Raw genomic sequence first — 10705 nt, 5'->3', positions numbered from 1 at the left:
CTCCCCTGCCCCAGTCCAGGTGGTCAGGTAGCCAACAGCTTCCTCGCTCACGTCCTTCCCGACCGTCCTCGTCCAGGGTTGAGTCACTGTCCTCCATTCTCCACCCTTCGCTGCATCCACACCCTCCGCGTGTGACTTTGCAGATCCTCCGACAATTTTCGAAGGGGAACACGTCTACTGCCCTGCGACTCTGGGCTTGACCGGGGAATATTAGCAGATGTGACGCACGTAGTGGTTTGAGATGTGCTTGTGCGACGGGGCGTGACCTCTTGTGCCTCTGCCATCGCCGTGAGAAGAACGTGCCCCAGCTAGCTCGCTGGTCCCCGGAGGAAGAGAGACATGTGGCACAGACCCGGACCCAAACGGCAGCCTGGAGCCCAAGCCAGCTGATCCCAGCCGACATCAGCCAAACCGTGCTGCTCTACGGGGTCTGAGTAGAGGCTCAGCGGTATGTCGCCGAGGCTTCAGCCGTCCGGTCCCAGCAGTAGCTATGGACATACAAGTCCACCCTCCGGCCCCTCTTGGAAACACACGCAAGAGGAAGGTGTCCGGGAAGAGGCGGCCTCACGGGAATCCTTGTCCCAGGAGACTATTCCTTCCTCGTGTGAGTCTCAATAGTGATGTCATAGTCTCTGTGACTCACCTCTCCCAGGAGGCTTTAGTGTGTTAGTAATAACAGTCATTAGCGTTCACCTGGGGTTTTGTAAGCAGGAGGTGACAGTGACTTGCAACTATCTTCTGAGGTTTGGGAAAGGCCAGGATTATGACGTCCATTTTGCCAAGAGGAAATAAAAAACGGACAAGGTGGGTCACTCACCAGGACCGGACCAGGAGGCAGCTGTCTGGAGGAAGCAAGAGAGGAGCTCCTTCCCCCCGGGGGGAAGTCTTATGTGTGCGTTTTAATGTTTATGAACTTTTCATATAAAAGGGATGCATGCCAGTTGTAGAAACATAGGAAAATGCAGAAAGCGTAAAAAAAAAAAAAAAAAAGTTCAGGGGCGCCTGGAACTCAGTCGGTGAAGCGTCCGACTTCAGCTCAGGTCACGATCTCGCGTGATCTCGCGTGAGTTCGAGCCCCGCGTCGGGCTCTGTGCTGACAGCTCGGAGCCTGGAGCCTGTTTGGGATTCTGTGTCTCCGGCTCTCTCTGCCCCTCCCCCCACTTGCGCTCCGTCTTTCTCTCTCAAAAATAAATAAACACACACAAATTTAAAAAGGAAAAAAAGAAAGAAAAAGGAGCGCCTGGTCAGCAACCTGGGGCCTGGGGCTGCGGGTGGTGCCCTGACTCTTCCAGGCTCCCTCAGGCTCTGCAGACGATTCTGTTCTCAGGGAGAAAGCGGGGGTGTGGGCTGGAGCTTTCCATCTGACTGCATCATGACTTGACTCAGCCACCGGACTGGTTGAACTGGGTTAACCCTTGCCGCACTCCCCGCACTCCCGTGTTCCTCTTCCTGCGGGTCGGGCTGAGACCTCCTCCCTCCTTCCTTCCGCCTCTCGCCCCAACCCAGAGTGCTCTGGAGCACCTACTGCCCTGCGTTGTAACTTTCCGTTTACAAGTCACGAGCCTCTCCTGGATGCAAGCTCCTTGAGGGTTTTACTGTCTTTGTATCTTCAGCAGGTCAGCACGAGAACGAATGCTGTCCCAGGAACATCCAGAGTGCGCCAAGAATAGACTGAGGGCTGGGGTCGATTTGGGAGAAGCAGCCAGGGTTTCTTCTTCATGAATATGTTTCACCGCAGAGTTCCATTGAATTGGAGAAATTACAACTCCGATGATAGGCTCCGTGGTTGGTTGGGGTCCTGACGTCACCTATCCCCGTGCCGTGAAGGTTTCGGGTCTTGTTCTCATTTGACTTTACGCTGAGAGCCAAGTCTTAGCCAGAGCAGGATATATATTTAAAAAAAATAAAAATAAAAATAAAAGCCCATCTGCCCAGCTTTCCTTTAAAGCAGTCGTTCTCAAACTGCTCAATTACCAGAAGGGTCAGGAGCACTTGTCGAAACACAGAATGCTGAGCTCCACTCCAGGGGTCCTGACTCGGCATTTCTAACGAATTCCCACCTGGTGTTGATGCCGCTGGTCCGGGGACCACACTTGAAGAGCTGCTAGTCTCAGGGTTTCAAGCTGGCTCCTGGATACGGTGACCTCCTCCCAAGTCCGAGGAGCTGGCTCTTCGGCCCGGCTGTGCCACGGCCCGGCTCCGTCCACCCTCACGCCAGGACTGCTCCGTCTCTGCTTTGCGGTCTGCGTAGGCGCACGGGGACATTGCGGCCCGTGTCAAAAGGCCACGAGGGCCTGAAAGTTACTGTAGCGGAATCGGAAGCCTTACCAGGGTCCCTGCCGGCTTTTAGGAGCAGCACTTGAAGCTTCAGGGAAGAGAAGTTTACATCCTGGGAAAACCCCGGCTCCAGCAGCCGAGCTTTGAACAGGAGGCAGCAGCCGGGCGTCTCCCCCACCCCCTTCCAAAGGCCATGGGACTCCGGGCCGTCATCTGTGAGGGGCTCCGTGTACTCTCCACACTGCCTGGTCTGTGCCTCAGCCCACAATCTCTTTCTTTCTTGAGCCTTACGGGAGAAGGTGAGAAGGGCTAAGATATGCGTTCCCTGTCACAATTAAAATAAAGTCCAAACTCCTGACCATGGCCTGCCTGGCGCTCAGCCCTCCTCTCCCTGCTCTCCAGCTCGTCAGCTCCACTCTGACCCTCTGGCCTCCCTGCTGTCCCTCCAACACCAATCTTTTTCCGTCCTGAATCTCTGCGTTCCCGCTGTCTGCTAAGCCAAGGATCCAGATGGGACAGGAGACTGGTGGTTCAGGCGGCCCCTCTCCAGAGAGAGCTTCCTGTTCCCCTTCCATAAGGCGGCCCCACTTCCCACCCATTCCTTCTGTCCCTATCTTCAGAGGACTTGTCACCATCTGACACCATCTCCAGGATGGAAGTTCCAGGAAGGCCACAACCTCGTCTGCCTTTCCCAGCCGTGTCCCAAGCACCTGGACCATGCCTGGCACATCATACGGGTTCAGTAAAGATTATGGAATGAATCTGTGGCCTCTGCCAGATATACTACGAGAGGCAAGGTCTAGAATCCTTAAGCGACATACCCCAGACCTTGATTCTAAAGTCCAGAGTCTGGCTCCGTGTTTACTGCCCCACAGCTTGTTCAGATGGGAAGAACCGGGATCACAGATGTCACCGCTACTGTCACTCTGGACAAAGCCCTCAACTTGTGTTGCCCTGACCTGCCTCACCTACCAAATGGCTGGATAACATCGGTGTCGCCTGCCCCCAAGACTGTGTCAAGGCTCAGATGAGGTAATTGCTGGGAAAGTGCTCTGCCAGGGAAAAGGCGTTGACAGCTTTGAGGGTTGGGGCTGGTTATACTTCTCTGTGCCTTTAAAATCTGCACACGGCATTTAATTTTACACGAGTTTTCATTCTGGTAGCTTTAAAATAATAAAGCATCGTTGAACTTCTTCATAAGCATAAGGTAAGCCCATTCCAGACTAAAAACAAAATCTGAGGAGTTACGTTTGAAAAAGAAATTCTGGAATCTGAGCCCCTGCTAAGAGACTCTTACTTTGGTCGTTTCTCTGCCTCTGTTTTGCTACCCATGCACGCACGTGCCCGCTGTCTCCCCAAGGCAGCTGGGCTTTCTGCTGGGCACTAAGGAAATTCAGTGTAAGTTAAAGAACAGTTTGGGGTCTACATCCCTAATCCCAGCAACAGGTGAGGATGTTAAGTGATGTTAGTTGACTTCAGATAAATGGCTGGATTAGAGAGATCTGAACCCCCCATGTGGCTGAGAGGCAGTCTTCCCTGGTCACCTGGGCTTCCAGCTCTCACCTGGTCGGGGAACTGAAGGAGTAAAGTCCTCCTGGAGAAGCCCCTGGGGGTAGGGTTGCCGGTAAACTCTAACAAGTAAAAATAGAAGATGCCCAGTTGCATCCAAATTTCAGGTAAGCGACAAATCAGGTTGCACTATAAGCATACCCCATGAGATGTCTGGGACATACTTATGCCAAAAGAAGTATTCACTGTTTACCTGAAGTGTGGTTCCAGCGTGTGCCCTCTCTTTTATCTGGCAAGCTACCCTCGAGGGCCTGTTCTGATCTTCAAGTCCTCAGCCCTAAGAATGGAGGGGCACGGAGACCGTACTTTTCCTAACCCACTTTACCCTCCACATGAGAAATGCTTTGCTACCAGTCTCCACTCCAATTCCGTTTCCTCCCTTCCCAGGGCTGGCCCGTTGGTCAAGGGCAATGAGTGAATGTAACCTTAGGTAACCCATCTGCCTGGGCTGTTGCTAAAGTGCCGCCCACGCAGCCACCGTCCTTGGAATCAGCAGGGCACTTCCCAAAGCGTGGATGCCAGAAAAATGCTCAGGTCCTAAGACGAACCAGGACAGGAATGTTTTATAGATGTTGGGAGCATTTGATTCTTAGATAAAGGGCCTGGGAGACCCGGAACACTTCCCTGAATGCAGAGCAAAACTCCTGTGTCAGCCTATTCATCCTGGTATTACTAAACACTACCTTTATCACTAATAATACCTCACACCCATGTTGTGCTTTTCATCCAGAGATCTCTACGGACAGTATTAGCATTGAGCAGCTCAGCCCGATGACCCGCGGATTATGTAATTATACAGAGAGCTTCCTCGAGGTAGAAGGGTTGGCCCTTCCTAGAACAGACCTGGATGGCAACTAGGAATAGTTGGATCCAAACAAACCTGAGCTGGGTGACAGACGTTTCAGTACGTGTCCGCCCCCCCCCCCCCAACACACACCCTGTTACACTGTTGGCTTCTCAAGTACAAGATTGGTACTGTCTTCTTGTTTTTAATCTCCAGCATTTAGCACAATGGCTGGAATATAGCAAGCGCTCAGTAAATGTTTGCTGAGTCAATGGATGAGTGGTGAGCAAACATGTTAACCTGGAAATAAGCTCGGCCTTTCTTCTTCTGCTTCTCTTGCAGATGGGATGTGAAGCAGTGGCTGTCAGTCCTATGTTGATGTGCCCTCAGATCATTTGCTATTTCTGGGCACATGGGCTCTCCCGGTGCTTCCACTCCAGGCTTACCCGCATCTGCGCATCAGAGGACACCCCCAGGCTACTGGAACTGCTTTGGGTCTGCCCCGTATGTCCCACTCCTGCAGCCCTTAACCAAAGATGGGGGAGTATAGGCTACCAACTCTCCAACTCTCTCATCTCTGATGGGGACATGTAAGCGTGACCCATACTGTGCCAACAGTACCCTCCTAGGGACTTGGCTTGACATCTAGTCTTGTTTGTTCTTCTACCCTTCCCAGGCCTGTTTCTACACCCTGAGTACCTGTAAAACACCGGGAACACTTCCTAATGAGTCACTTTCACTGGAATATTCCGTCACGATCTGCTTCTGGGGAACCTAGCTTAAAACCGGAACATGTTGATTTCTTGACCGCGGCTCATTTTCCCTGTCATTCCGACTCTTTTTCCTGCGTCAGGAAAGACTTTTTAACAGAATACAGCCACAGATACAGCAACAAGCACTCTTCCCATTGGATGAGAAGCAATGGAAGACAAGGAGCCATCAAGGCTTTACATCTGTTGGGGCAGAATGTAGAATTGTGGCTTTGAATTTTCTTGAGAAAAGACAGGGCAACAAGGTAAGCTTCTAACTCTTGTGCCCATAAGTGTGTGGCCCTATTTACAGGCTCCCCACTTGGGGGCTCTCTTCAGATAAACCTCTGCAGGAGCCAGAGTGGAGACCAGTGGTCCCTGAATGACTGGCACACACAGGCTGGACCACATCACCTCCCCCATTTAGAGCAAGGGGACCTTGTAGCAAAGTGGTGGGGGTGGGTGGGTAGGCTGAGTCCACGTGATGAATGAGTGGCCATGTGTCCTCAAAAAGACTTTTAAAGCGTCACTTCTCCATTCCCTGGGGCTTTCTCATCCCAAGACTTCCCATCTTTGGAGATCAAGTTCAGATGTCGGGGGTGGGGAGGCATCCCTCTTTCCATCCAAGGGTTTCAGGCAGAAAAAAATGGAATGGCATTTAATAACTTCCCTCACTGCACTATAAAGACAATGGCAGGGTTAGGTGTTCCTGAACTCTCTGGGATTTTATTAGTTTGTTATACTTCAAAGGGCTCTGGTGGTGCTGCCATAACCTACTTCGGAGGAAAACATTTATTATTAACATTGGTTTAACACTTAACTTTCTAGGGTATTTGTGGATGGCACAGTCATACATCTGCCTTTTTATAGTGCTTCGCAGCAGAGCACAAGACCTCTGGCTGACACCTCATACATCATCAAAATTAAGACCTCTAGGCAAACAGGGTAAAGTAGGGCGGGGGTGGGGTGGGACAGCAACTTGGGATGACTCAAACGGTTTCCCAGTTAACTTTCCTTTAGAGAGAGACTGTTTCCATTAAGGAGCAAATTATTCTTAACGTTAAGACACCCTTGTTTCCTTGGCAACCCACAACAACTTGAAAGGAAGGGTCCACCGTGGCCCTACAGCCAAGTGATGCCTCCTACCTGGCTGGCGGCTGGTGGAGATTAACCCAGACGTGGGGTCAGCCAGCCAGGGATCAACCCCCCACCTCCTTGGCATTCGACCCCCCGGCTCTCCTGTGCTAAAGCCAGAAGAAATCTGGAAAGCAGCAGGTCAGGATGACAGCAAGCTCTCCATCTTTTATAAACATAAACTGTATCCTCATCATGTCAGAACCCTTGCTGGAGACTCGGAAAATGATAGCAGAAAACTATCAACAAAAGAAGAGAACGACTCATTTCTTTTTTACTGACTCCCCTTCTTGGTCCAGCACTGGCTGACGTTTGGCCATTGCTTTGGCCTGTCTATAAAAACACAAGGGACCATAATTGTATGGTTTCATATGCTCTCACGCCCACGAGGCTTTCTCACTCAAATTCGCCAAATGGGGCAAGCAAGGAGTGAGGTATTTTCGGGGGTTCTTTAGTAGAGATCATGTTGGCCCAACTTGACGTGGGTCATAAACTCTACTTTGTACAAAGGATCCTGATCTTTATTTTGAGAGGAACAACAATTATAGTCCCTAAGACCTGAGACCAACAGCATTTTTGAGGAGGGAAAAGAAAAGAACCGAGAAGACAAAGATGTGCTGAGAAGTGGGCAAGGACCCCCAAATGGCCGTTTGGGGGAATTCTCACCTGAGGCGACATGAGACCTTGCGTCTTTCCCACTGACGAAGTGGCTGCTGTTTGCTCCGAGCTGTCAAGAATCAACCGTGTGGAGTATGGAACGTGACGCCAGTCCATCTGCTGGGGGCCTTGTCTTCTTTTGTCAATGGTGTGACATCAGCAGCGCCGCTTGGCATTTGCACCGCGCATCGAGTACGTGCCTGTTGGTTTCCAAACATCGTGTCCAGAGAGAACTAGAGCGTATTACAGCCCAAACAAGGAATCAGGGGACGGGAGAGGGCTCTGCCCCACGCGGGCGCTGCTCGATACGAGCGTCCAAAAGGCACTGTGCGACAGAAGATGGGAAGAGCGGAGAAAGCCTTCGGCGTTCTGGAAAGAGGAAAAACACCAGCGTGGGGAAGCACAGCTGGTCGGTCAGGATGACGAAAGCAGTTGCATTAAGTCACAACTTCCCTGCACGGGTGTTCTTTCTTCAATCTGGATGTCCAATCGGTACTGGTCAGTACCCCCAGTTGTGGTACACTTGTTCTTAACTCCTGAACGATGGGACACAGTCTGCAGGAACACGTATTAATACAAACTGTGTATTTAATGCACATAACACAGAATTCTTTGTGGTGTCGGATCCGGGGTTTTCATGCCGAGAGAGGGAAGACACAGCTACATTTGACATCACTCTTGTTTGGATGGCTAATCAGAGAGCACACACTACTCTAGAGGAAAGGTAACTCGTTTTGTTGGCCAAAAAATGGCTGAACAAGGGTGCAGGCACCTGAGAGGCTTAGTCCGTTAAGTGTCCAACTTCGGCTCAGGTCATGATCTTGTGGTTCATGGGTTTGAGCCCTGCATGGGGCTCTGTGCTGATGGCTCAGAGCCTGGAGCCTGCTTCAGATTCTGTGTCTCCCTCTCTCTCTGCCCCTCTCCCACTCACAGTCCGTCTGTCAGTCTGTCTCTCTCTCTCAAAAATAAATTTAAAAAAATGGCTGAATGGGACTAGACTGTTCAGTGACTGATAAACCAATTAGGGCCTATCTATGTAAGGCCACTGGGCAACTCTTCAACCTCTTCATCTTCCAGGACCTTGTGCAAAGTGCTTATCGGATTTTTCACTTCCTTCCTGTGCGCCCCACCCCAAGCCCTCCACTCCCTTCCCTTCCTCCGTTCCTTGCCCTCTCCTGTGTACGAAAGCACCAACAGGGAGTTATCACAGCCCTCCATCCTGGCTGGCTCTCCTCCTTCCTCCCTGCTGATATAGGCAGGCCAGTGTTGTGGATGCAAAGGGTGACCAGATGAACCTGCTCAGCGATGTCTTCCTGCTTTCCTGGCAGCAGGTGGGGAATGCTTCTGAGTCACATTGAGAAAGAGGAGATGTGGGGGTGGCAAAGGGACACAGTTTCTAAAAACATAGTCTGGAGGTACAGCTGGGTCGTGTGTGTGTGTGTGTGTGTGTGTGTACCATTTACTAAGGGACAAGGGAAACCAAGCCAGGGTTTCACTGGCTGGGTTCCTGCAATTCCCAGGCTCCTGAGTCTAACAGCAGCTGGGAGGAAGGGGCTTCCCCAGACCCCTGCTGCCCTGTCCTGACTTACTGGGGCCCACACCCCCCAAAGCCTCCCAGTGTGAACCTCACCGCCCCTCCCCCATCATTTTTAAAGTGTTGCTAAGCCCCTTAACCCAGGTTTGAGCAAAGGTAGCATTCTGAAGAAGTAAAGTTATGGGTTCCCGTGGGAAGGGAAGGGAAAGACTCCTCAACCCGGATGTATAAACCTGAATACAGACACAAGAGGAAAAAATGTGTGACTCCCCGCCCCCGCCCCCGCCCCCCCGCCAAATGTTCCCTTGATTTATCCTGAGAAGCAGTTTAGCCTCGTGGCCAGGGGCATGGACGGCAGGACCACGCTGCTTGGGTCTGCATCTCGCCTCTGTCATCGGCAGGTGCTGTGACCCTGGGCAAGTCATTTAACATCAAGTTTTGTATCTGAGAAATGGGGTAATAACTTACCTGCTGTGGGCGCCTGCCAAGAAGTCTCAGTGAGTTCAAACACATAAAGAACTTGACCCAGTGCCAGGTCACCGTAGGCACTGAGTGTTAGCTCTCACATCCCACCGTCCCGATGGGCAGGGCCAGGTCCGTGGGTGAGCACGGCCCTCACTTCATGCTTTGCTGTCACCATCTTGAAATTCTCAACAATTTTATCTTCGAACTTGTGTTTTCTAAGAGGAGTCAATGAGACAATGGAGCGTGCACGTCAGCAGAGATGTGTGAACAATGAGTGTCTGTTGTTCCCCGCTGCCCCATCTCAAATAGCGTTTTCAACGTCACGTGAGCACCAAGTTCCCACAGACCCGCAATGAATACAAGGGAAGCGTGTTACCAATAAGACTGGCTAAGCGGGGGGCGGGGTGGGGGAGCTAAGCTTTGTGTCCAACCACAACTGGCCTTGACTGCGGAAAGAAGACAGTGGGGTTCCAAGAAAGGCCAAGGAAACCTATCTCAGTCTTGGGTTGTTTCCTGGTAATAACCAACCACTGACACTGAAAGTGAGGACATGGAAGGAAGGGCAGTCATAGAATCTTCTCCTTTCAACCCTTCCCCACTCATCAGCAAGGGAAAGGTACAGAGAGTTGGTAGAATGTGTGTTTCAAGAAGTGAAGTAAGAACAGCAAGAACATTTCCATTATTCTGAGAGGAATGAAATGTATTGTGTATGCATTATGAAATAGGAGATATGAACTGTGTCGTTTTGGTGATTCCACATCTGAGTTAAAAGCTCTTGTGGGTGCGTTTAAAACTGCCATCGTGTAACAGAAAGATGAATGGTTAAATCCATGCTAGTAATCAATATTTTATTCATTTATTTATTCATTCGTCCATCTATTCACTTATTTAGTTTTTTTGTTTTTTGGGGTTTTTTTTGCTTAGAACAGCATTATACGGCGAATAAAAAACACCACGACAACTCAGAGAGAGACCACAGAAGAAAGGTAAAAGCCTTCTATCTTAGTCCCTTTAATGATAGTTTTCCTGCTTTTTTTGAACAGGGGGTTCCACATTTTCATGGGCAAGTCACTTAACCTCCCAGGGCATCAAGTTTTGTGTCTGAAAAATGTCGCACGGGGCCTTGTAGATGATGTAGCAGGCAGTGCCCACAAGCTGACTCCTTGCTGTGGTTTCCTGTGAGCCTCTCATTCCATGGCATTTCTCTCGCAGCGGGGACACGTTAAAGACAGGGGGTGGGGAGGCAGAAAGAGGACTGCTGAGGTATTGTCAGCTGAGGTCTGACATCCCAGCGCCCTTAATTCCCCCGGAGAGGCCTTGGAGGCCCCTGGCAACCTGTGAACTGCACTGCCCCCCGCTGAGAGAGTGCACGGGACCCACCCGCCCCCAACCACGGCCCTCGTCCCGTCCCGTGTTTGCCACGTGTCAGGTCTGAAAGGCAATTCCAGCCCCAGGAAGGGAAGGGGATCCTGAAGACCCATGTTGTGCAGGTGGGCATCGCCAGCCCGGCCCCGGGCCCGAGGACCAGCCTGGTGC

General features: G+C 51.2%; 1 long non-coding RNA gene across 1 annotated transcript; it reads left to right on the top strand.

Moving 5' to 3' along the window:
• Positions 1-455: 455 nt before the first annotated feature.
• On the top strand, positions 456-10155 carry LOC122230532. The gene is made up of 4 exons (XR_006207524.1): positions 456-804; positions 1614-3309; positions 4973-5645; positions 10094-10155. It is a non-coding gene; the product is annotated as an uncharacterized LOC122230532 (long non-coding RNA).
• Positions 10156-10705: the final 550 nt, after the last annotated feature.

This window comes from Panthera tigris, chromosome C2, assembly GCF_018350195.1.
Source record: "Panthera tigris isolate Pti1 chromosome C2, P.tigris_Pti1_mat1.1, whole genome shotgun sequence".
Lineage (NCBI taxonomy): Eukaryota > Metazoa > Chordata > Mammalia > Carnivora > Felidae > Panthera > Panthera tigris.
Note: the sequence above shows the minus strand (reverse complement) of the source record. Positions and strands in the feature narration are given on the sequence as shown.